Raw genomic sequence first — 26896 nt, 5'->3', positions numbered from 1 at the left:
ATAGAGTCCCACATCGGGCTCTCTGCTCAGCAGGGAGCCTGCTTCCCTTTCTCTTTCTCTCTGCCTATCTCTCTGTCTACTTGTGATCTCTCTCTGTCAAATAAATAAATAAAAATCTTTAAAAAAAATTAAGACAATAGAAAAGTAGTTAATACAGAATAATTAAAACCAAAGTGATACTAGGGATGATTTTGACTTTGGCCTTTTATCTGTTTTGTTTTGTTTTGTTTTGTTTCATTTTTTTCACTTTTCATGTTTGCATACAGTATAATTCACTCTTGGGTTTACAATTTCATAATTTTTACAAATGCGTACAGTCACGTAACCATGCCCCCAGTCAAGATACAGATCAGTTCTCTCCCCTCCCCAAAGTCCCTCGGGCTTCTCAATCCCACCTACCACCTCCAGCCTTTGGCAACCACTGATCTGCTTTGTGTTCCTATAATATTGCCCTTTGGCAAAATTCCATGTCATGGAATCCTATAATATGTAGCCTTTTCAGTCTGGCTTTTTCTTAGCGTAATGCACTTGAGATTTATCCATCATGTTGCATATGTTCAGTCCTTGTAATTGCTGAGTACTCGTCCATTATATGGGTATACCACAGTATAGTCATTCTAAATAATAACACAAGTCATATTCCGTTTAACAAATTATGAACATGGTACTTATTTAAAGCAGATTTGGGAGAAATCCTATAGGCGCGGTATGCAAGTAAGGGAGTCTTGCAGGAGAGTGGAGGGAACTAGTCTGGCTAATTTATGCATTGAGGAATTGTTTGTGGTGGGTTACCCTTTAGTTTCTTATCCAGACCTCTAATAGTGTGTTTGGTTGGAATATAAATAGGCTTTCTGTCTTCTTAAGTCAGAAAACATCTTTTTGCTCCCTTAAGGTAAACCTAGTGGCCTCCAGAGCACCCATTCATAGCCTCTCATTCATTCATTCCCTCCCTCTTTTCCTCCTTCCCTCCGTCAATCCCTCCTCGTCCTCCTCATCCTCACCTTCTCTTTCCCTCTCTCTCCTCACACCCTCCCCCTAATATTTCATTGGAGTTTATGTAACTGAATTAATTAGACCTATTTCTCAAAGAGTTGGTTTTCTGTAAAATTCACTTTGCAGTTGGCTTGACAGAAGAGCTGGCATATTAATCAAATGCTACAATTTGTTCTTTGTATCTGAGTCAGGCTGGGGTTGGGCTTCCTGCTTATCTGTTGTCCGTTTATACTATTTTGTCCTTTGCAGCAAATGAGCCTGAATTCTTTGTGATTGGGCAGAGTGATGGCTGTGAGTGTTGATAGATTGGGCGTGGAAATGCTTAACAGGGACAGACCCTATCTTCTTAGTTAGTGTTACAGAGTCCCCAGGATATAAGGTGTCTGTATGAAAGTAAATAAGGGCTTCTCTTTTCCTTTCTTTAGTGGATGATATCAATACCATTTAATAGAATAAAATGATAAAAATCTTCATCCTGTCTTAAATAACATGTTAATTGCTGTTCTGTGTATTTATTCATGTTGTGTTTCTGAAATATGCTTTATTTATAGACATTTACGTCCCCCAATGCATTTTAAATCTTCAAGCATATTCAAATGATATGTGTTTAATTTGATCTTGTGTATGTCGGGGGGGGGGTGGGCAGGGGTTGCCCTTTGCAGCTAACCAGATCAAAGTTGGTAGCTTCCTCCATTTAGTTAGTTTGTTACAGAATATAAAGCTTCTTAAAGGATTCGAGTGCATATCTTAAAAGCTCATCAGAAATATTCTAAGCCATAGATGTTTTTTTTCTCTCTCAGCAGCATTTCAGATATGGAGGTTCTCCTCGGTTGCCCCTGTTAGAGTTGCTGAATTTATAATGCCATAGGAAGAAAGAAAGATCTGTTCTGTTTTCTCATCTGTGGAATGAGGGGGTTGAACTGGATGGGAGATGTCAAATTTACAGCGCTAGTGCTGTCACTCCTTTCCCATCCCATGACAGACATCACTAATCAATCACAGCATGCTTGCCTGCCAAATGTAGTTTCGGACTTCTTGTCAAGTCAGCACTCCAGGAAGCCACGGCTAATCAATCAGTGTTAGTCCAAGAGATGAAATCTATTTGCCATTCTGCAACATGATGGTGCTTAATCTGTAAAGGTTGCATCACCATTTCATGGTAGAAGGAAGAATGTTGGAAGCCATGGGTAGTTTCAAGTGAAGAGGTTTTCAGATCACTTTATTTTATGCTCCTTGAAGGCAGGCATTGTGTTTTATTCATGTTTTTCCATGTTTATCTAGCCTATAAGACATTCCATAAATATTTGTGACATGGTACACCAGGAATGAATAGAAAACAGGTCCTTGGCCAGTTCTTTCCTCCCTCCCTAAGACTATACAGATCAGTGCTTCTTCTAAAGGGCAGGCACAACAATTACTGTGACTGAATTTTGTCTGCTTTCATTCTGTTCATTCCTGCAGGCTGGTTAGATCAATGTGTGCTTTTGTCCACCGAGCATTGGCAGAGCCAAGCAACTTGGCATCATTAGCCAGACTTGATGAGTTTCCCTTCCATCCATTGTCCCAGTCATTCACAAACCTATCGAGTAATACAGAGGGGTATCCATTTAATCCATCCCATGCTGGATTCTGAATTCTTCCAACTTGACTTGTGGCTGAGAATCTGAAGTTTTACTGCTCTAGGTAGAATTTCTGCCCATTTCAGGATTTAACACCAGGGGGACTCATGTATTTGACACAAAATATGCAGACTTGAGTTATTTTTTGGGAAGTGGATTGTAGGTTCCTTACAGAAAGGTCCGGATCTGGTAACTTTTTATATTTTGATAGTGTGGTAATATGCCTTTTGCAGGGTAGATACTCGGTGAATACTTCATATTCCTCAAGGTAGTTTGATGAAACTTTGGCAAACCTCTGTTTTCTTTAACTTTTAGGGAAAAAAAAAATCATCTTTTAAAAACAGAAGCTTTTTTTTTTCCCCCCAACCCAGGCACTAAGTTTCATCTAATGAAAATACTAACTGCCCATTTAATGGAAAGTCACTTGTAGGTAGGGTGTTCTGCTAAATGCTTTATATATATTATCCCTAAACCTCAAAATAACCCCAAGACTAGTGATATGAATTCCATTTCATATGTGACATAAATGAGCTTTGAAGAAGTCATGTAACTTGGCCAAAGTCACAAGGTCATAGTAAGTGGCAGTCCTAGGATTTAAAGCCAGGCCTAACTCTAGAGTCTTTTCCCCTAAAGATGCCAGCTCTCTCAATGCAGATGTTACTTCCTCCAGGAAGCCTTCCTTGAGGAAGACTTCCCCCTGCAAGGCTGGTTGAGATGTTCTGCCTCTGTGTTTCCATAGCAGTTTATACTCCCTTATTATAATACTCTCCGTTCTGCGATGGGCTGTTTCTCTGCTACCACTCGGCCCCCAACATTTGACTGATGGCTGACTGAGTCCATCTCTCCCAGGAGACCTCTGCCACTTTGCGTTCTTACTTGGGCACCATATATGATGTACAGCTAGTCCTTCAACAATCTATTGTAGTTTAGAATTCATTATATTTGAGGAGAAAGGATTTAGAGAAATGCAATCCAGCTCTAAATGTGGAAGGGCAGAGTTGCCTCTCTGCTGTTCTATTAAGTGCCTTCTGCTTCCGTCTGTCTTTGCATTATTAAGCCGTTCGATTTTTTAACACGTCACTGTTTTATTAACTGTACTTTTATGAAAAATTAATACATGCAGATGTTCTTACATTTATTTATCTGGTTTCAGATACTCTGTGTTTCTTGAATCTGAGAATTCACAAGTTGTATAAATTCTAGAAATTTCTCAGCTATTATGCCTCTCCCCAATTTCTCTCTTCTCTCCCTAGGAGATTCCTGTTAGACATATGGTGTGCCTTCTCATTCTCTTCTCTGTATCTCTGACCCTCTCTGGCATGTCTTTCAACTCTTTATCCCTTTGTGCCTCATTTTGTGTTACGTCCTAAGATCTCTGTTTCTCTCTTCAGTAGTACCTGACTTCCTGCTTAACCGATCGATTGAGTTTTTAATGTCAGTGAATCAGTGGGGAGAGATAGAAATCACTTTTTATTCCCTTTTAGGCGTTCCGTTCTAGCTTTCATTTTTTTTTTCTTAAGCTTTTATTTATTTATTTGACAGAGATCACAAGTAGGCAAAGAGGCAGGCAGAGAGAGAGGGAGAGGGAAGCAGGCTCCCTGCTGAGCTGAGAGCCCGATGTGGGACTCGATCCCAGGACCCTGAGATCATGACCTGAGCCGAAGGCAGAGGCTTAACCCACTGAGCCACCCAGGCACCCCTAGCTTTCATGTTTTTAATCATTGTAGACTTTGTTGCATGTTTTTTTTCAGAATGTTGTTTAGTGACCCTGAACTCATGAGCTCTCATCCTTATATTTGCTGACTTGAGTCTTATCAGTTTCCTGGGTGCCCTGTAACGTACTTGTGGGAGCTTATGTTTTTGCTGGGCCAGGTATAGCCCAGGTTATGGAACTGGCTCTCCAGGACAATTTTTCATCTGCCTCTGTGAGGTGTTCCAGGTGTGTCATGAACAGGACCAGTTTTTATATTTATTTTTCAGTTAGGGTTTCCCGGTCCTGGCCTTGGTAATTCCTACTCCACTCTCAAGAAAGGCACAAGCCTAGGGTTTCTAATTCTTAGCTTAAACTTTTCCCTTCCACTCAAAGCACACGCCAAGATTAGACAAGTTTCACTGGGCTGGTCGACAGTTTTTCCAATCTGTGTGTTCTTTACGGGTGCTACCCTCAGTGAGTGCTCCTGATTTTCTACAGGGGACATGTAACAACTTCCTGCTTCTCCTTATCCAGAGCCCTTATTTCCTGTCCAGCATGGGCATTAAATCCCTCACCCTAGGGAACCAAGACAAACCTTGCCCGGCTGCCACCACCTTTCCCTCAACCTCATGAGTTTATAGGCTTACCATTCTTTTCTTCGGATACCTCTGTATTTCTACCACCTGGGTGTTTTCCTCTTCTTATTATGGGTTAAGCACTCAAAGAATTGTTAAATATTTTATCTAGCATATCTAGGTGTTTGAAGGGTGGGAATTTTCAGGCTGCCATCATTTGCCACATTGCCCAGAACTAGGAACTTACTACCAGTTCATGGTAAAATAATCAAATTATACACAAGGGCACGTTATGAAATATTAGTCTCCTTCCTGTCTTTGACCTGTGTAGTTCTCAGATCACCTTGCTAGATATAATAACCTTTAGCACTCTCTGAGGTATCATTCTAGAGGCATTTCATGTATATAGAGCATGCATATGTAGACACAATACATGAAGATTTATTTATGCTGGTGAGAATATATTTTACCTTCTACATTGCACTTAGCAATATGTTTTGGAGTTCATCATATATCAGTGTACTCAGCTATGCCTCTTGTCGTGACTGCACGATATCCCCTAAAATGGAGGTACTATAATTTACTTAACCATGTTCCCTATTGGATAATTTTTTCCGTTATTTTGAGCTGATAAGCTACCTTCCAGTAGACATTCCTGTACATGTGTCTTTGCTTGTGTATCACTTAACATAGTTTTCTTTGTTGACCTGTTTCTCTGTTTTTCTCTCTTCTTCCCCACCCCATGATGGTTAATTTTATGTGTCACCTTGACTGGGCTAAGGTATGCCCAGATGGCTGGTACAACATTATTTTGGGGTGTGTCTGCAAGTGTATTTCCAGAAGAGATTAACATTGGAATCAATGGACTTCACAGAGATTGCCCTCAGCAATGCTGGTGAGCATCACCCATGACTTTGAGGGCTATGTAGAACAAAAGCATGGAGGAAAGGTCAGTGTTCTACCTGAGGAGAGACATCCACATTCCACTGTCCTCAGATAGCACTGTTCCTGGTTCTCAAGCTTTCAGACGCACACCAAGACTTAAACCACTGGCTCCCGATTCTCAGACCTTCAGTCCTGTACTGAATTACGCTGTCGGTTCTCCAAGTTGCAAACTGTGTATCTTGGGACTTCTCGGCCTCCGTGACTATGAGAGCCAGTTCCTTTAATAAATCTCAAATTTATGTAACCTGTTGGTTCTGTTTCTCTGGAAAACCCTGGCTACCCCACCCCCCCACCTCCAAGCCCCACTATGAATTCCTTGCACTCAAGGGTGTTATCATTCATTGGTGACTCTGGCACCCCACGTGGGGCCATTCAGTGCTGAATCTGCACTGAATTCAGATCTGTTTCATGACTAACTGGGTACTTACAGAAAGGCTAAACCAGCAATCACACCAGACCCAACCTCAAGCAATGTACTTTGATTTCCGTAATAACAACAGCTATTGGAGCCCTTGACTGAGCGTCTTCTCTGCTCCAGACACGAGTTAATGCGATCTTGACAACTCTGTGAGACAGACAGCATCTTGCTGTATGGACCAGGACACTGAGATACAGGTTATTTACATAATTAGCAAGAAGCAGAGGCCACATTTGGATACAGTTGTGTCTGAGATTAGTGCCTGGCCTCTTGAATACTACCTCTTAATTAACATTTGTATTGTCACAAAGGCTCCAGGACATCCCCCTCCTCCTCCCTCCCTCCTTCCTTCCATCCTTCCTTTCATCCTTCCTTCCTTCCCTTCTCAGAGATTTCCTGAAGCTCACAGTGTTCCAGGCAGGGAATGATACTGTGATTATTGGTGAAATCATTTCTGCTCTGGTGGAACATGCAGTGTGAAAGCAGAGACAGATTAAGGAAAAAAAAAAAAAGCGTGATGAGTGTCTGGAAGGGGAGATAATAAGGGAGCTTTAGAAGCATAGAGCTTGAAGGCTCTTCCCAGGCATAGAGGGTCTCCAGCATCTGTGAAAAACTGGATGACCCTTGAACAATGAGTGAGCTGGGGGAAGATGGACCAGAGGGGTGAAGGACAAGGGTCCAGCATGTTCCCTGTTTTCCTCCAGTGCTCTTTACCCTATAATCTGGCTCTTGCAGCCGCAGCTAGATCTTAGTATCTCTGCATGCAGAAGCCAGACAGCCCGAGTCCCACATCGGAAAGGGGGCTGAACCCCCCCATCCCATCCCACCCCACCCCACCCCACCCCACCCCACCTCACCAGCACCAGCACCAGCACCACCACCCATCAGCCTTTTCTAATTTTAAAGCACTAGCTCCCTTGATTGAAATCTCAATTCGGGAACAGGCCTAGGATTGGCCTGTGGCTCGGAATTTTCACCAATAAGCGGAGTGGGAGGTGGAGAGGCGTCCCTTTAAGCAGCAGGGAGGCAGCCTGGAGAGCTTGAAGCTTCTCTCCCCAGGACCTGAGCGATTTTCCTGGAGTCGGAGCTCCTGCGCTCGGAGCAGCTGCCACAGCCCCCGGGAATGTCACTCCCCTTGCGCGGAGCCCCTACAGGGCCCCCTCTGGCTCCGGGCAGTTGGCGGCCAACGCCCTGCTGGGCTTCTTAGCCGCAGCCGCACCCCCTGCCCCTAGGTCTGCGGGCCCCCTCCCCCTTCCCCCCTGAGTCCCCCGCAGGCGGAGGCGCCGCAGCGGCGAGCAATGCAAGGCTGAGCCGGGTAAGTGGCCCTCCCGTGGCCGGGGCGCTCGGAGGGGGCGCTGGGGCGCCTTTGCTCCTGGTTTTCAGGACCCTCCCAGGGAAAGGGGCCTGGAGCTGGGACACTAACGTCTGGCAGTGATGCGCCTGGCCACATAGAGACACTGAGGATGTCCCGAGCTCTAGGGAGGGGACCTAGGGATCATTTTGAGCTGTCTGCTGGCTATTGCGCACTTTATTAACCAGTAATAATAGTAATGATACCAGGAGGTGGGGGTGTTGTGACTGTATTAGGACGACTTTGGGGGAAACATTTAAACTTCTCCTAACTTGCTTTTTGAACAGTCATTATGCTCTTATGATTCATTTTCCTCAAATATTTACAATGCATTTACTGCTAATGACCTACTTACTTATTTCCCTTACGCTATCAAAAGATACTTTCGGTGTCTTCAGAAAGATCAGAAAAAAACGAAGGACTTCTCCCCACACTCCTTATTGCTTGCCTTCCTAGAACTTTTAATAGTCATCCTCTTCTCCTTTGTAGATCCCTGTCAATAAGCGATTCTGGATTTGTGCATGTGTTCTCTGTGAATTAGGGGGAGACGTGGGGGAGAGACCCCCTCTCCTGGTCTTCTTCCTTCTTCTAGTTCACATAGGGGAGTCTATAGGATGGGGAAAGGTTTCGGGGGAGGTAGTTAATTGAAATTCTCTTCTTCCAGCTTTTCCAGTGTACCCTCTGTTTCGGGGGAGTGAGGACTTGAGGGGGACTGGAATTATGCCTATCTGGAGCGCCTGGGCAGCTGTATCCTAGGGAATTTTAAAACCAACATAATCCATAGGGTTGGTGGGGGAGGGAGGTAAGGTTTATTGAAAAGATTAAAAGTTTTAGCTTCCATCCTCTCTCTCCCTAATCTGTCTGTTCACTTGCATATAACCTAAGCAAGAAGTTGGAAGCCTAATACAAAAGGTCAGATTTTTTTTTCTTTTTTTAAGATGGGGCAGCTGGAAGCAATGCCTTCGTAAATCAGAACAAAGTCTGATGCATAGACTGCCAAACTCCTTTTCTGCCTATATTAAATTATTTCGGCATTTTGCTGGCTGGCCTTTCTTTCCAATTGTTGAGGTGGTGTGAATCATTTGTATGCTTTGGGTTCCCTGCTTTCTGCAAACAGAAGTTTTTATCTTGCAACTCGTTGAAGAATTAGATGGACATGGCCCTCTATGTACAGAGTGAACAAACACTGCTTGGGGAGGATTTGGGCATTTCCTTTTCAAATCGTCCATTGCCAAATCAGCCATTGGGAAATTCAGATAAAGGTGTCAAGTGAGCTGAGCAGTGAAGAATTTATATGTGCAACTAATTCTGCTCGTCCTACAATAAAACATCTTCCCATGGGGCCAAAAAGTCGGGGGAAGGGAGGCTTATGAAAATGATCCTGTGTTCTTAGTCACTGACTACCCAGCTCTCCCTGGATTTCTGAGAACCTGCCAGGAGAAACTGTTGACTGAATGGAAGTTTCAAGAAATGCAGTACAGAAATCAGTACAAGCCCTCCTTGAGTGACTTTTATTTCTGTTTGGAGGAAAGAAACACTTTGTTAGAATAACAAATTGTGGCTGCTTTTCAAGAGTAGAAAATGGTTCTCCTTCTGAAGGCAGATTCCTTTTAAGAGTGTGAATCATTTGGTTTAGGTTTTTTCTCCCACCACCTCCCCCTATCCCCTTTTGCGGTGGAGGCTTGGAGATGATTAAACGTCCTGTCTGCAGGAAATTACCAGGAGATTTGAGTATTTTCCTGAATCAGCCTCAGATGGTACACAGCTTTGGGTGTAAAACAAGAAAGCTCTGTTACCAGGCAATCTTTCTGCCGTGATAACCTCGACTCCCAGTCTTCTGAGCTGCTCCATCAGCAAGCCTTTTATTTTTTAACTTTGGGGTTGTGCTTTCGTTTTAGAAACCAAAATAACTCTCTCATTCCCTTCATGAGCTTTTTAAAACGGAACTTATTTTTGAGACAGTTTTATCCAGCGTACTTCCCCACTGGCCTCCTCCCCCTAGCCTCAGCAGGAAAAGCACTTGGCTGCTTTTCCCCAGATTTCCTATAAGCCAGGATTGGTATCCTTAGGGACACAGATGTCTCAAGGAAGGAGATGCGCGAGGATGGGAGCTAGTGCTCACCGATTTGGTGGAAACATTTGTGGTCTGTGCAGAGCTATGTGCAGAGAAGGCTCAGTGGTTCTGTGTTGAGTTAACCAGAAAGGGCATCATGCATTAGCAGCGTGGAGAATGGCATTTGGAAGACTGTAAGGGACAACTGAGGGACACAACATGCTGCTTTGTCGTGGTGCTTACAGAGATCTGCCGGTGTTAATACTTTGGAAGACCAAACCTCAGAGGTGCTGTGTTCCCCCAGGCCATTTTTCTTAATCTTTCCCGAAAGGTACCCCATCACATTAAGCACTTCCTAGCCACATCATCAAATGGGAGAGCCCTGGGTGCAAATAAACCCAGAGCACTATTCCCATGTCAAGGAGAAGAAGCAGAGGAAGTAATTTTTTTTTTAAGCTAACAGAGCACAGGATGGTAATCCTTGTTGCATATAATGAAACCTTATGAAAATTGTAGCAAGAGTTTAAATGCAGTGTTCAAAAAAAAAAAAAAAAGAAAACGTTTCTTTGCTGCTATTTTTTATTTTCTCAAAATCGAAATGGCAAGGGATTCTTTTTCAGGATACTTAGCATTTGATTACCAGGCAGTTGTTTCGGTGACGTTCTTTTTCATATCCTGCTGCTCTGCGCAACAAGCAGGGGGAGACGCGTTTTTGCAGAGATTGTATCTGGACATTTTCCAGAACAATGGAAAGTGTAGGGACAGCGGAGGGGACAGACAGACGCAGGTACTGTGGGACTCAGTGTCTGGGAAAACTCATGAATGATTTCCCTGCAGATTTAGCCCAGAGGCCTTTGAGGATTGTTTCATATTTGACTTTTACCAGCCAGCCTGTGTATAGAAATCACGTTACCCACCACAGGGGGCGCTCTCCTTGCAAAGCACCTTCCAAGAAGAAGCCAGTTCCACAGGGAGTGTGTACGTGACATTGCTTACCACCTCTTTGAAAATTTGCTTCATACCACTCTTTCTTAAACCAACCAACCAAACTAAAACTGTGACTACTTGATTTGTTGGGAACATTTGCAAGAGGTCCCTTTGCATTCACCTGGGCTGCCATTAATTACGCATTTTAATTTTTTCAGGGATCAAGGTTCTATTTAGGCTCCTGAGAATGAGCAGATACCTGTTGAGCTGGATTTCAAACAATTCCAGGGTTTTTGTGTTTTTTTTTTTTTTTTTAAGGTTTATTTATTTATTTTAGAGAGTGAGAGAATGGGCAGGGGTGGGGGTTTGTGGACCAGAGGGAGAGGGAGAGGGAGAGAGAGGCTCAGGCAGACTCCTAGCTGAGTGCAGAGCCCTATGCAGGGCTCCCATCAGGATCCTGAGATCATCACCTGAGCCAAAGGCAAGAGTTGGATGCCTAATAGACTCCCCCACCCCAGAGCCCCTCAAATTCACTTTTGAGCGCTTGGCTGTCCAGCCTGAGTAGAGGTCTCATATATGCATCTTGTAAATGATAATAAACAGAATGATAGCTGTCACTTACTGTTGCCAAGCATAGACTAAATGTCTTACCAACCTTAGACTTGACTGTACGTAAGAATATCCGTCCGAGATTCTGTTTCAGTAAATCTGTGGTGTGACCTGGAAATTTGCATTTTAAGAAGCATCCTAGGTGGGACCTTGGACTCTAGTTTGAAACACACTTAGCATTTTTGTCCATTATCATTCGGATCCTCACTATAACCCAAATAGGTGCTCTTATCATCCCTGTTTCACCTATAAGGAAGAGTAGGCTCAGAGAGATTCAGTAACACCCTGAGGTCACACAGCTACTAAGTGGCCATGCCGGGGACCTGGGCCTGTAACTCTCCAACTCCACTGTCCCTGTGCTCAGGCCTATTCTCTTGGTGGTTGGGAGGTCTTCTCCCTACAAGTGGGACCTGCTGACCCTTCCCCCCAACTGTCTCTTCTAAAGACCCTTCTCTATAATGCTGGCTGGCCTCTAGGAGACACTAGTCCTCAGGGACCCCTTTTATGCTGTCTGCTCTGGCTGAATTTAGGAAGGACTGAATAGGGGTGTAGGCATTAACATTAATGCTTAAGGATTGTCTAAGTAATTTGCCCTGAGTTCTCTAACTGCCGAGCGAGATAAGTCAAAATCAGATTAATTTATCCGTGAGGTGCTTTTCAGTCCCCCAGCTTTTAGAGCCCTTAAGGCAGCTCGGTCCCCTTCACTGGGCCCCTTCACAATTCCCAGGGCCACCTCCTGTCTTCTCTCTGTACATTTCCCCGGAATCCTCCTGCATGACCCCTCATGATTCCCATGCCCAAGGAGGTGGAAGCCTTTTTCTGATACCCATAACCTGAGGCCACCTGAAGCCCCTCTTTTTTCTCAGTCTTCTGTATAAACGGCCCCCATTCTGGGTCAATTCCTGCAGAAAACAAACGCAAAGGAAATGTTGAGAAGAGAGGCAGAGACGAGGAGTCTCATTTAGACCTCTTGCTTGATTCCCCCTTGGCCTGACCTGGTTTCTCTTGCCTCTGGGCATGCGGACGGGTGCTGATTTATCTTGCTTAATTGCTGCAAGATTGTGATATGGGACAAACCACTTAACCTCATGAGCTTTGCCTCCATTATCTGTACAGTGGAATGCTCCTGTCAACCCTTTCTCCTTGGGTTACAAGTGACATAACGACCATGGAAGCAATTTGGGCTTTGTTCAAACACATTCTGAAGGTGTGCTTATGTTACCCTTCAGGCAAGCGGTGGTTCTCATTCTGTGTTCCAGAGAACACCTGTCGGCAGATTGGTCTTCCAAACAGGAAGGCAAAAAATGGTTCCATGTATATTTGCAACACGTGACATCCTGTGTCTTTTGTTGAGGAATCACAGTTCATGCTAGTACATTCAAGGCTCTGAGACCTGGAGTAGAGAAACCTCTTTGGCTTTGCGTGTTCCCTGTTCATGGGATCCCAGAACACAGCTGGGGGCGCTGCTGTGTAAGATGGCGGCTACTACTTACTAGGGTGTGCCTTCAGACCAGTCACTCACCTCGCGCAACCTCCATTCCCTTCTCTCTGAAACGGGAATAATAGTGGTACCTACCCCACAGAGTTTATTTAAATAAAGTTAAATAAGTTAAGAGATTGCCTTCCACCTCAGAACCGTTTGCCTGAGCCCTCTAGGAACGTCATTCTCTCCTGGCTTTCTCTCTCTCTCTCTCTCTCTCTCTCTCTGACCCTCTGTATGTCCCCCTTGCTGTATTTTCCTTTCCTTGTTCTCCACTCATTCTAAGTTGGACTGCTCTTCTCTCTCTCTCTCTCTCTGTTTTTCTGTTGCTCATTTTTGTTTGCTCACTTGCCAACATCATCCTTGGCCACATGTCGTCACCGACTGATGACTTCCAAATCGACATATTCCGCCTGGACCTCTCTCCTGAGCTCCAGACATGTACACACATCTCTTCTTAGTGTCCTTGTTAGATATGAAACAGGCTTCTCAAACCTCTTGTGTCAAAACACAACCCTAGATTTATTCCTCTGCCCGAGTCTTCACCAGCAACTGGACCCCCCGCCCCCCGCCATCCCAGTCACCCAGTTGCTGAGCTACAAACATCAGGCCCCTTTCTCTTTTCCACACACACCCTTGTCTAGTCCAGTAAGAATAAGTCCTTGCAGCTCAACCTCAAAAATATATTCTAGTTGGGACATGGGGAAGGAAGGGGATGGGCTGATTACAGAGGGGTTTCGGGTAACTTCATAGGGTTCTGAAGGGGCTTATGTCTTGATTAGAGTATGGGTTTCATGCGGATAGGTGGTTGTCAAAATTGGTCAGTCTCTCCAGGTAAAATGTCCATTTTGCTGTATGTAAATTATACCTCCCTAAAAAAATTTGATAGAAAAGATAAATATCCCAAGTGGGGCCACTGCTCACTGTGTCTGCAGGCACGACTTCAGAATGCTGCCATCATGCCTCACTTTGATTATTCAGTCACTTTCCCAAATACCTAGTGTTTCTAAAGCTTCAGTCAGATTCTCTCCCTCCTTTATTAGCACCTTCTGATGCTAACGACAATAAGGACAAACTCTGAACACATTACTATGAGCTACGAGATCCCCCACTCCCACTCCAACAACACTGGCACAAACATCTCTCTGTAAGGATGTCTCCCTCCCCCAACCTCTAGTACCTATGCTTCAGTCATACTAGCTCTCTAACCCCAGAAGCTCCTGCCTGCCTCAGGGCCTTTGTACCTGCTGTTCCTTTTGGTCAGAATGCTCTAGAACTTTGCTTGGCTGGTAGCTTCTCATCATTGACCTCCTTAGCTTAAGCGTCATTCTACCAAGAAGAATCCCTACATGGCTTTGCTTCACCACCAACCCCCACACCCCCAACACACAGACACTATGTTTTTCTTTGCCACATTACTTAACTAATTTTTGCTCAAAGCACTTCTCAAGATAGAAGTGTTTTTCAATGTGGTAACTGTCTTTTTCTCCCTCTGGAAGGGCAGGGAGTGTGTCATTCGCTTCCCATATTCCATACACAGAACTGCCACCCAGTAGGGGCTCATGAAGTTGAATGACCACCATCTAACTCAGTGTCTGACGTAGCAACTGCAAGAAAATTGTTAGTTAATAAACAGTTTTAAAGTTCTGTTTTATTACTCTTCTTCTTTTCTCAACTCCCTCTTCCTTGGGGATGGGAATGTGCTTTTTGACCCCACTAATCCACATATTTAACGTTTCTGACCCTCCATTTGTTTTGTTTTGTTTAATTATAAAACAAGGTCGGTGATAGCTGCCCCTTGTAGAGGTCTATAAACTCTTTGGAGGAAGGTGTTATCACAGTGGGAGTGAGGCATTAGTGTTTTGTCACCTTCTAAAAATTGCCCCCATGGCTAATGGTTTTCTTTGAAGACCGTGAGCCTTTGAGCTCTCCTGCTGAGGAAATCTTACTAGATCAGCTCTGGGAGCATTACTTGAGATGCAAAAGAAAAAAAATTTTTTTTTCTTTTAAAAGGTTGCTTTTATTTATTTCAGAGAGAGAAAGAGCACAGGGCAGAGGGAGAGGGGGAAGCAGGCTTCCTACTGAGCAGAGAGCCCCTTGTGGGGCTCAATCCCAGGACCCTGAGATCAAGACCAGAGCCAAAGGCAGATGCTTAACCAACTGGGCCACCCAGGTGACCCGCGATGCAAAGATTTTTAAGATTCACTGAAACGCCCACAAATTGAAACTCACAGCGCAGTAAACATGCATATATTTTTTAATCTGTTGGAGAAAATCTTGCCCAGAGAACAAAGGTAGACTGGATGTTTAGTGTCTGAGACTTCCTCCCCTCCCTGTTCCCAAAGACTCTCACCCAACATCATTACTGGAGTATTCATTTAAAAATGAGAGCAAAGGGGGCACCTGGGTGGCTCAGTGGGTAAGCCTCTACCTTCAGCTTGGGTCACGATCTGTGTCCTGGGATCGAGCCCCGCATCAGGCTCTCTTCTCAGCAGGGAGCCTGCTTCCCTTCCTCTCTCTCTGGCTGCCTCTCTGCCTACTTGTGATCTCTGTCAAATAAATAAATAAAATCTTTAAAAAACATATTAAAAAAATCAGAGCAAAGGATCGCATATCCTAGAAATGAGTAAAAGCCAACGAGTATTGGTGAAGAATAGGATGTCTTTCCCTAGGTAGGAAGAGAATGATACTGGCATTTCTGAAAACCTACAGGCCCCGGTTTATTTATACTGTTCATCTAGTCACTGGAGCAGGAAAAGTGCAGAGGGTTTGTTTGCTTGGAGCTCTGGTTGGAAGCATTAAAGGGCCCTTTTGGAGCTCAGGGGGCAGCACCGTGATTGATGAGCAGTGTCTGTGGTGGGCAAGAATCGTCTTTGGTCTTGTCCATAAAGAATGAGATTGCTAGATTTGGAAGAGCCCAAAGAGATCATCCAGTCCAACTCTTGACCTGGTAACTACTAAGCCGTGTTTTGGGGGCTTTAGAAAAATAATCTTGAGCTTGGTGAAGTAATAACCCTTAACTTTTTAGGCCTTTGTTTTCCTCCGGGGTCTCATCAGTGCATTCAACATGGCGCCTTATAGTACCTCCTAGAAGTGTTCGGTGGGATCCTCCAGTAAAGTTTGGGAAATTCTGCGTTACCATATCCCTTCTGAAACACACATAAGGCGGAGTAAACATAGTCAAGGTCCTCAGAAGTTCAGTTATAAAGAAATCTACTCACACTGTTTCCCAAATCTTTGTCACCCCAGGATACTCTTAAGGGACACCTGTTGCCCTTTTGTAGACCACTCTCTTTAGAAGATGGCTTATGATGTTGGGGAAGTGGGGAATATATCCATTTCCTAGGGCCGCCATATCCAAGTGTCATAAACATGATAGCTTTAAGCAACAGAACTGTATTCTTTCCTAGTTTTGGAGGCCAGATTTTGAAAATCAAGGTGTCACCAGGGCCATACTCCGTCCAGAAGCTCTGGGAGAGAATCCATTCCTTGCCTCTTCCCATGATTGGTGCCTGCCGACAATCCTTAGGGTTTCTTGGTTTGTGGGTATATCACTCCCTGTATCTGCCTCTTCTTCACATGGCCGCATTCTCCCTCTGTGTCTATTAAATCTCCCTCTTCCTTTCTTTTACAAGGTCATTTACAATGACATTTAGGCTCACCCAGATAATCCCGAATAATCTTCTCATTTCAAAATCCAGAATTTTAATTATACCTGTAGGGACCCTTTTCTCCAAGAAGATGACATTCACAGGTTCCAGGATTTAGGAGATGGACATATCTTGGGGTGGTGGGGGGAGTCATTTTTCAACCTCACACAAGGACATTTGATTCAAGAATCAGGAGTCCTGCATCTGGTCCTTGCTTTGCCAAGAGTTCTGCCCACCACAGCTTCCCCAGGGAAGCAGTTAGAATGCTTTACTCAGGAGACAGGGCCCATTTCTTTACCTTCAAAACCCCAGTCCCCTCAACTATTAAATGGGATGTAATGTACATATTTCATAGGATGATTATAAAGATTAAATGGGATAATGCTCTAACGACCTGTTTCTACTGTTGCTGCTGCTTTTACCACTTTATTTATTTATTTATTTATTTATTTATCTATTTATTTGACACAGAGAGAGAGAGAGAGAGAGACAGCGAGAGAGGGAACACAAGCAGGGGAAATGGGAGAGGGAGAAGCAGGCTTCCCGCTGAGCAGGGAGCCCGATGTGGGGCTCGATCCCAGAACCCTGGGATCATGACTTGAGTTGAAAGCAGACACTTAATGCCTGAGCCATCCAGGTGTCCCTGCTCCTACTGCTCTTAACCATGTTCCTTCTCTTTGAACTTTCTTGTCAAATAAAGTGATGAGGCTGCTGCTTTGCACAAAATGTCCAGGTTCCTCTCAGAACTAGTGGCTGATCCTGGAAGTCTCAAAGGCCTTTGATTTTTCAGATCTTTTCATGGAAGTATAATATAATCAAGGAAAGTGAACATAAGTGTTCAGCTCAGAGAGATTTTATAAACTGACCACACCTGTGTCACCGGCACACAGATCAAGAATCAGATGTCACCAGGGTCCCAGAGCCTCTTCTGTGTGCCCTCTTCGAGCTTTTTTTTTTTTTTTTGATTTTATTTATTTATTTGAGAGAGAATGAAAGAGAGAGAGCAAGGAGCCTGATATGAGACTCCATCCCAGGACTCCAGGATTGTGACCTGAGCCGAAGGCAGCCACTTAACCAACTGAGCAACCCAGACACCCCCCTCTTTGGGCTCTTTACACTAACCGTCATCCTTCCTTCCATCTAGCGTCATAGATTCTTCCTATTTTGATATCTTAAATGGACCCATACAATAGCTACTCTTTTGAATCTGGCTTTCACTCAACATTTGGTTTGTGAGATTCAATCATTTTGTTGTCTATAGTTGTAGATCATTAATTTTAATTGTTTAGTATTCCGTTCTTAGACCACAGTGTATCTGTTCAGTTGTTGATGGGTGTTTGGTTAGTTTCTAGTTAGAGGTTATTACAAAGAGTACTACTTTGGTCACTCTAGTACACATCCTTTGGGGACTATACAATGCTGGAACAAAATCCACAGTACTTTGAATCAAGACCTCTTTTTTACCCACATAGCATGCTAATTTAGGAGCTCACAACACAGAGAACTTCTCATAACCAAGGTCATGGCTGCTTTGAAGGAATCATTCTCCTTCCCTTCTACCCACCACACTCCTAAACTGTTGGCCAAGCCGACGTTTCCATGATGGTTGAAATCTTTTGGAACCACCACACTTTGCAGAATTCTCTTTCGGTGGGCTGGGACCAGATGTGGTCATTTCAAAGTATGCAACACCCAGCCAGGGGCACAGCTCCACCTCCTGGCACCTCCCTCTTTTACTTGTGCCTCCGCTGCCAGTGGGAAGTCCACCCCTTCCTCCCTGACTGTATTAAGGAGAGATGAGATGCGCCGCAGATGGCCCTTTCCTTCTCCATCTGAGGCTTTACTGAAGTAATCCTACACACCCATTTCATAATCCCAAACCTGGCATTTGGAACAACCCAAACTGTCTTATAGATTAGAGCGAGTCCGGCTGAAGGTTGGGGGCAGAAGGGTGGAGGGAGGAGTTGGCACAAACTGGTGTTGTGATGTGGGCATGAGCCAAAAACCTGGCACCATGGCTGATGAAGGTTGGAAGCTGCTGGTTTAACTCAGCCATGCGATTTTCCTTTTGTTGGGGAAGGTTGGAACTCATGCTTCAACTGTTCCTGGTATTACATGCATGAGAGAGTCTCTCCTAGGTCCCTGAATTGAGTTTGGTCATGGATGAAGCATTACTACCATACGGTGAATGGTAGAATCCCATTTGTCGCTTTGCCTGGGGTTCTGTTAATTTGTGCCAGATTACACATGTCAAATCCAGAATTCTCTGGGGAAATATAAGATGGATATTAGTCATAGTTACCAACACATTCAGAGAGATGAGATCTCAATGAAATTAGGCTGGTCTGGTTCCTTTGTCTTACTCATTTTGTCCCTTTTTGTGATAGGTGGCCTTCGAATATGTCTATGACAGGTGGAGTGGGGAGGGAGGCATGGGAAACAATACGTTGTGAGTGTCTTTGTTATGCTCTTGTGTTTACTTTGTATTGCCTGGTGACCAAGAAGTGGGAAAGAAAGTGGGGCTGTTTGGGAAGGGTGAGGTTGATTCCGGGAGATGTCTTATCTGTTAAAGTCAACAAAGAATCAAGGCATACTTTTCTAGAGGATGATAATGTCTCACAAAAATGGGCAAATAATTGAGCAACTTCTGGCCAACTTCCTTTGGAGATTTAGTTATACTAGTAGCTGCCATTTATTAAGCCTTTTTAAGTTTTTATTTATTCTTTTTAAGATTTTATTTATTTGACAGACAGAGATCACAAGCAGGCAAAGAGGCAGACAGAGAGAGAAAGAGGGAAGCAGACTCCCTGTTAAGCAGAGAGCCCGATGCAGGGCTCGATCCCAGGACCCTGGGATCATGACCTGAGCGGGAGGCAGAAGCTTTAACCCACTGAGCCACCCAGGCGTCCCTTAAGCTTTTTTTTATATGACCAGCAGTGTCATGGGTCTCTGTCATGGGTCAACAGATGTTTTTTGTTTTTTTAAAGGGCCAGATAGTAAATATTTTAGGTTTTGCAAGTAAAGAGGCAAAATTGTGGACGCTATGTAGGTACTTACGTAACTATAGGACAGATTTCCCCATAATTTTTATTGACAGAATTCCCAATGTAATGATAATCACTGAGCATGACATTTTCATAATACAGGTCTGCTAATGAGAAGAATGAAATTCTTTTTTGAGGAGGTGGAGATTGGCGTGACTATTCCCTGTCATGAAATCGATGGCAAGTGCTTATCTCAGAAAATCGCTTTTCACTCCTGGGCCAGGTGGTGGGCTGGATTTGGCCTGGAGGCCATAGATAGTTTAATTTACATTGTTGCTGGGCTTCATGTATCAGTAATGCTGAATCTGGGCTGCAGAGGACAGGGAAAAACTCAGCAGCGGCATGAATGTGTCAGGCATTTATTTTTCTCCCTGCAAAAGGGGTGTAGCGGTGACTGTGAGGGCTGACCTGGCAGCTTCACCATGTCATAGTGACCTAAGTTTATTTTTTCTGCCCTGCCACTCTCAGCGTATGGCTTCTGTCATCAGAATCACCCCCTTACCAGCTACTGCCATCACGTTTGCATCTCCGTAAGCAAACGGAGGAAGAGGGAAGAGGCGCATAGCTTCTCTTTTTTAAGGAGACCTCTCAAAGTGTCCCCCAGTCCGACTACTCTCTCATTGGCCAGTGAGGGTCACATGATCACACATCTCTACAGAAGAGGTTGTCTACTCCCCCTGTTCGTGTGCTCAGAGAACAGTTGGAATCCTACCTCCTGAGGGGGCAGGAGAGAGGTTAGGATCAGGAGCTAGAGTTCTCTGCCACGTGTAACAAGGGCAGAAGGTGCGCCTTGGAGAGAGTGCCATCTTTCCCAGGGCCATGAGGGAGCAGACTGGGATTTGAGCCAGGTCTGCGCAATTCGAGAGTCTTCTGTCCCTCTCCCTAAGCCTACCCTTAAGCGTTGTGGAGAGGTCCGCGTGCGTAACATAAGGAATGAGGTGATGAGTGACGTGTATCCTTGATCCTTCCAAAGGCGTTCCCAGAGTACCTATAAGGAAGGTTGATGACCATCATCCTTCAGTGGAGAGCCCAGTGAAGGCTGTACCAGGGCACATGGCTGTGGGTAAAGCCTCAGTGACACCTCCTACTTCCCCCTAAACATAAATGAAAATGAGAATCTTACCGAAGTTTTTCAGCAGTCACATAGAACAGAGAGCAAATATAATGACCATCAAGCTCCCTCATGCAGAGAGGAGGGCTACGGGCCTTGCGATAAGCCCACTTACCTACCAAGTTGCAGGGAAGCAAGGACATAGGAGCAAGGAAACAGTGCCAGGGCATGTGGACTTCTAAAGTGACTCTACTCACTACTGTGGTCTGGCATTGAGCCAACCAGGCTCCCAACATCTTACGCTGAATGGGAAGCTGGGGAAAAGTGGGTATGAGACTTCAGGCTCCTTCTGCTTAATACGTATACAACATACTTCTACATATTCCCTGTATGTGGTTGGAATCTAAAACTTCATACCCATATGTATGTCTGTATGTGTGTATACATATGAGTAATGTATAAATACAGGTACAGGTACAGATGTCCAGCTATGAGAACGTTTGAATGCTCGCTAAGTACCAAATCATTTAACTCCCATAATCCCACAGTAGCCCTTTGCGATACTGTCATCATTACCATGTTAAAGACAAGTCAGTACAGTGGTGACAGAGTAAGTAACTTGTTCAAGACCACAGGGCTATACATGGCCAACCCATGCACTTGAAGTTGAGTCTTCACTTTTAACTCTACTACTTTCGACTGTAATATTTAAGTCACCCTGTAAGCTAAAAGCTGTAATGGCATTTTCAACAAAGCACATGGGATTACCACAGGGGGAATGATTCCTTTTGACTTGGGGGGAGAAATGGGCAGAGTTTTCAAGAGGTGGGGACATTTGAGCTGGACTCCGTGAGTAGGATCGTGTGGGTAGGAAGAATGAAAGCCCCTGAAACAGATCATTATTGGTCAAAGATGTAACACAATCTACTATAATAGTAAATACTTAGCCTTGTCGAGTGAGGAGGTGAGAAATGGATTCGGGAACCCTGTCTTCTTGTTCATCTCCCATCACCGTAAAAATAGCAGATCCCTATTCCTGAGGCGGCTTCTCGTCTAGCTCAGTCTTATCTGCCAAGTTGGGGGCCAGGTGCAAAGCTTCTTGCCAGGACACGACTCACCCTGAGTTTTGATGGTCTTCTGTTGAATTGTTTGTTCCTCTTTCTACTGTATTCGGGACTTTGGTTTGTCTGTGCTGGGCTCTGTATGGTAATGGAAAGGAATAAACCTCATAAATAAAAGAGGAGGTGAAAGTAGGTTTTAGTAATGAGGCTCCTGCAAGATCGCATCAGCAAGCTAAGGAAGGAGCCATTAAATATTTATTGAATTGTTGCATTAACATTTTTACTGTGCCTCCTGTGGACACCGGAACTCTCTGGAGAGTGCAGTCGTCTGCCACCAAAGAGAGAAAGGAACTGGGACCGAGCCGAAACCTGCACCCCTATGATGACAGACTTCGCTCTCTCTGAGGGGCCCAGGGAGACGGCCAGAATCACCGCCAGTTGCTGGAGGAGACTTGGTTGAAGTTGAAGACGGTAAGACAGCGCACGGCGGGGGATGAAGTAGTGAGAGGCGCCCTACCTTGAAATGCCTCTCAAGCAATCAGCTGGCCGGTCCCAGGCACATTCCAAGCTGCCCTTTGATTTTTTTTTCCAAGGCCACTGTCTCTCGTTAGTTTTGTTTATGATGGGTTTAATTATGATAAACCATAGTAAGAGGTAGACCCTTGGCTCTTCTTTTTTTTTTTTTTTTTTTTCCCTCTCCCCCGTTCTTCTTACTGGAAAAGATTCTTTAAATGGAGTTGTGTGAGGCTGGGTGAGAGAGTGCAGATGGCCTCCGCAGACCCAGCGCTTGTCTCGTGGTCACCTTCCAAATAAGGCATGCTGTAGGTATTCCAGCCGCTGTAAGGTCTTGAGCTGGTCAAGGAGTCAATTATTATGCATTAAAAAGCAATTCATCATCTAGAGTAGTGAACTCTTGTGTTATTTTTAGGCCAACCTCTTAATTTATGTGGCATGCCAGACCAGGGTTTCTCACGTGAACTTCTCGAGGGTTCACGGAACAGTAACCAGGGTAGGGGGTGGAGCGACCAGCAGGCGTAGGTCTCCGAATAACTTTGCGATGATCCCATAGTTGGCTAGTTTTTAGCAAGGACGTTGGAGTCAGACAGTAGTTCACATCCCAGCTCTGCCACGTGCCACTTTGATGATGTCGACTGGGGCACTCACCCCGCCTGAGTCTGTTGTTCTGCCTGTACAATGGATTCATTCTGGTGTGTAGCTCAACAGATTGCTCTGCGGACAGGAGGAGATAGCGCCCCTAAAGCCACTGGGGCAGTACTTGGTACACAGGAATCACTTCCTCAGTGCTAGCTGTTGTCACTGTCTCTTGAACTTTTGATCCTAACCTCGAACTTTCTAGCCTTTGAGACTTCCTACAAGGCCTGACTGGAGGGGACACTTGAATCGCTGAATTGTGGACTTTCGGAACTGAAGGTACCATGAAAAGATCATCAGCTTGGGGGTTGACAAAGTCTGGCGCTCTAGCCACATCTAGCCTGCGGTCTTTTTTGTACACCATTTTGTTGGAACACATTCTGGCGCTTTCATTTATGTCTTCTCTCTTTCTCTATAGCTGTTCTCCTACTGCGAGGGCACAGTTGAATAGTTGTGACAGAGGCAGTAGGAACTACATGCCCTCAGAGCCTAAAAGCTCGACTCTCTGAGCCTCCACAGAGCAGGTTTGTTGACCCTGATCTAATCCACTGAGGATTTGCCCCTCAGGAAACCCTGGCTCAGGGGAGGATGAAGACTTGAGATCTGGTGCCAGGTCTTGATTGTAAGCTCACTGACTGCTCCCAGGCTGCTGTGTTTCTTGCCTCCTGGCTTGGTAGGAAAGGGATAATGGAAACCCCAGGGAGAGCTATGTCGCTTGTATATTGAAACCCAGAGCAGAAGTGCTGTTGGCCAGCAAAGAGACCAATCCTTCCATGGAGGAAACCACTTCCTAGATGTAAAGGATCAACACTGGGATGATGGCGGCATCGTGCCCTCCACTCTGGTGCTCAGATCAGCTACTACGTCATGGTTCAGTGTTCTCCAGCCAGTCAGCCAGTGGTTGGGGAGGGGGAATGCTTCCGCTGGGCCCCTCTAGCATGTGGTGGACCCGGCTGGGCGTAGCCAGTGGGGACCACGGGTGAACTTTGCTGAAAGAGAGACCTGGTGGGGGAAGTCATTTTCACAGGCTTTTTGCTTTAGAGTCCCTCCCTATGTTGAATGCCTCTTCTTTTTTCATTGTTGAGTGTCCTGTTGAAGCACGTCATTGAATCCTTCTTCTAGCAGCCTTCTAAGACAGGAAACTGTGGTGACCTTTGTTTTACAGAGGAGGAAGTGGAAGCTCAGAGTGGTTAACTGACCTGGTCAAGGTCACGAGACCAGTGGTGGAGCCAAGGCATGAAGGTCTGTCAGATTCCAAAGAAAAGAGGCGTATATTAGAGATGAGGGGCGACTGTTGGCATAGGTGTAGGCTATGCCCTTACTTTTTTTTTTTTTTAAGACCATCTTGGATTGATTCATACACATTCTTAGTCACTGTGTGGTAACGTCTCCAGTATGTTCCATTAAAATGTGAATTCACCCATAGGAATGTCTGACCAGAAAAGCAATAAATCTTGTCTACATCTAAAGGGGTAAGAGACCCCAACCTTGGATGGTTCATCAGAGCAGGGGGATGTGTCTTTTGTGCGCACTGATGTGTCCCCAGAGCCTAGAACAGGGCATGGCATGTATTAGGAGCTTAGTAAATATTTGTGGTGTCTTGGACAAACTAGAATTCAAGATGTGAAATGTTATTAGCATAAGTCTCCAGATGTAACCAGGCTGCTCTGCTCAAAGGCAAACCTGATATGGGTGAAAGGGCCCAGACTCAGACTTGGAAATTGAAAGCTTCAGACTCACAGATGAGGAAGAGCAGCAGTGAGGAACAGACACCGAGACACGAGCAAGTCCCTGACCTCTAACCCCTCCCCGTAGTTCTTGGCCTATGTGCAAAATGGAATGTCTGCCTCTCAGCAGAAAGGTTAAGGAAGGAGTGGCTTGTGATTACAGCTCTCCCTCCAGAGACAGTGTGCTGAAGACAGACTTGAAGGAAAGAAGGTGTGCGGGGACTGGGGGCATGTCCTAGGCAGAGGGATCAGCACGTACAGAGCATGCCTAGGGTGTCAAGGGATAGCAAGGGAGGAGGACCTTGGGGCTGGAGCAAGGATGGGTGAGCGGGGAGGAGGGGAGAGGTCAGAGCACGTAAGGCCTTGCTAGCCTGGAATAGGAGTCTGGTTTGCATTCTTTGCTGGAAGGGAAGCCGACACTGGGCGGCACACACTGCACTGAAGGAGGCCTCCAGGGGTTGCCAGGTTCCGAATTCCAAGTCAAAGCAGTTTAAGCCAAGAGGGACTTTATTGGCTCCTGGCAGTCGTGAGGGGTGGCTCTTATTTCAGGCACTGCTGGGGGCGTGTTCTTGCACAATGTCATAGGGATTCTCTCTCTTCTCTACATCTGTATCCCACTTTGTATTGGCTTGGTTTCCAGGCCTCCTCTGTCCAGCCTTCCCCAAAGATGACCATTGGCAGCTTCCGTCCTAAGAGTGCGAGGATTTAAGGAGCAAGGCTTTCTCACTCTTCCAGGGGTCCTTATCAGTGCCCTCCCCGTGGGGGGGTGGAAATACTGATTGGCCCTGTCCTGCTGACATACACAGTCCTAAGCTAATCAAGGGCAGAGGAGACTGGCGTGGGATGTTCTGGTCAGTTGATATAGGCCATCTGCCTCCCTCCAGGCAAGGTGACCTTCCTCTTTCTAGCCGGGTGGCTCCCAGTGTGGTCCACTCCTCCCTCTTTCATGGGGATATTTGCCAATGTCAGAAAATACCAATAGGTAAGAAGCTAAGTACAGCCCCAGGAGGATATGGCTCTGCAAGGAGAACCTGTCACTCACCAGGAGTGGCCCCTGGCTCTCAGAGCCTTCCACAAAACCTGCTGTTGGGTAATGGTATGGTGGAGACCGAAAATCAGCCTTTCGTTGGGTGACCGAGGGAAGGAAAGCGGTGACGGCTTCTGAAATCCCGAGTTCCCTTCTGCCTCTGCTCCTTAAGTTGTCAAGCCTTGAGCAAGTATTTAGCTTCTGTTTTCTGTTCAGGAAAATCTGTGGAAAAAGACCCCAAAGACCAAGCGTCGAGGAGGGTGGGATTGAAGCTCTGTGCAAAAGCGATTTATGCACTGATACACTGCCCGAGTAATGCAGGCTAGAGACGGTCTCCTGCGCAGAGGGCTCTGCGACACGTCTTGTCTTCTGCAGAGACGTCTCTGCCTGAGGAGGCAACCATTGCAGGGCTGGTGAGAGGAACAGCCTTGCCAAGTGCCCGAAAGTGGATTCAAGCCTGGACAACAAGATATTCTGGGGGTGCACCAGAACTGGTGAACTGTAGGGCTCAGGGCCGAGGGCGGTGCAGTCCTCAAAGCATTGACCCTGTAGCTTCTCTCCTTTCGGGGGCTGAGCCTTGCAGTAACCAACAGTTGGTTATGTGGTTTACTGGCAAGGAATAATATTTCATACTGAGTCTCCGTCTGACAAGACGATGGCCAGTACTACGGTTAGTCCCCCCTCTTAGAATGCTAATGTATGTGTTTTTCTTTACGGTAGTAAATCCTGTTGAGGAAATGTCTGATAAATTTGGATATCAAAGGAGTTTACTTTAAATCACAGCTTTGGGTAAGGAATCCAGAAAGAATTTCCTTTAAGGGTTGAATTCTCAGCATGTTTTTCAGCTTCCCTTAAGTCCTGTTATCAGCCAAGGTAGTGTGTGATCCTGATTTCTATTTCTATTGTTGTTTAATTCTGTTTCCTTAAGAGAGTCCATCGGGATATTTGCTGCATTTTGCAAAAGGGAATAGTGTGTGGGGGGGTGGCTTTTAAAAAAGGGGTGATACATTATCAAATGAGGGGACACATTTTTCCAGCTGGATTTGTCTCATTGGCTTTACCTGTCTCCCTCCTTTGATGTGAATGGTGATTGATCTGTGGTTCAAGTCACCACCTGCCTGATCGCTACAGAGGTTGACCTTTTGCTTTTCACGTGGGGGACTTTAATTATTAGCCAGCAACTGCCTGAATGTGTCCATGTCCCCATAGCCACATGCTGCTACACAGTAATTAACTTTCCTCGGTCCTTTCTGATTGGGAATTTACTGGGGGAAGAGAGGCAGTTTCCCTTTGGAGTTGATTGGAAGTCCCCCCCCAGCCCCCTAATTAGTTGCCATTTGCCCATTATTAAATGCTTTCCTTGAAATGAGTAAGGAAGACAGAAGAGAAGTTAGGTGAAGCAAGTTTCTGCCAAGACAGATCATTAGCAAGAAGTTAGTGGGAATGACTCATGAAAATTAACTGATGTTAAGTGAATTATTTCTAATGTGCATTTAAATTTTTATCTGGTGAGATGGTGGG

General features: G+C 45.3%; 1 protein-coding gene across 2 annotated transcripts in view; it reads left to right on the top strand.

Moving 5' to 3' along the window:
* Positions 1-26896, top strand: part of PRICKLE2 (prickle planar cell polarity protein 2) — a 319612-nt gene that overhangs the window by 156158 nt on the left and 136558 nt on the right. The window contains exon 1 of one of the 2 annotated variants that reach the window (XM_032867321.1): positions 7200-7558. The exons of the other annotated variant lie outside the window; for it this stretch is intronic. The gene's annotated coding sequence lies outside the window, so the exon portion shown is untranslated. Of the gene's footprint in view, positions 1-7199; positions 7559-26896 lie in introns of those variants that run through there. 2 annotated transcript variants of the gene reach the window in all.

The sequence above is a fragment of the Lontra canadensis genome, unplaced genomic scaffold, assembly GCF_010015895.1.
Source record: "Lontra canadensis isolate GAN:19392208 unplaced genomic scaffold, GSC_riverotter_1.0 scaffold34, whole genome shotgun sequence".
Taxonomy (NCBI): domain Eukaryota; kingdom Metazoa; phylum Chordata; class Mammalia; order Carnivora; family Mustelidae; genus Lontra; species Lontra canadensis.
This window is presented reverse-complemented; position numbering and strand designations above follow the sequence as displayed.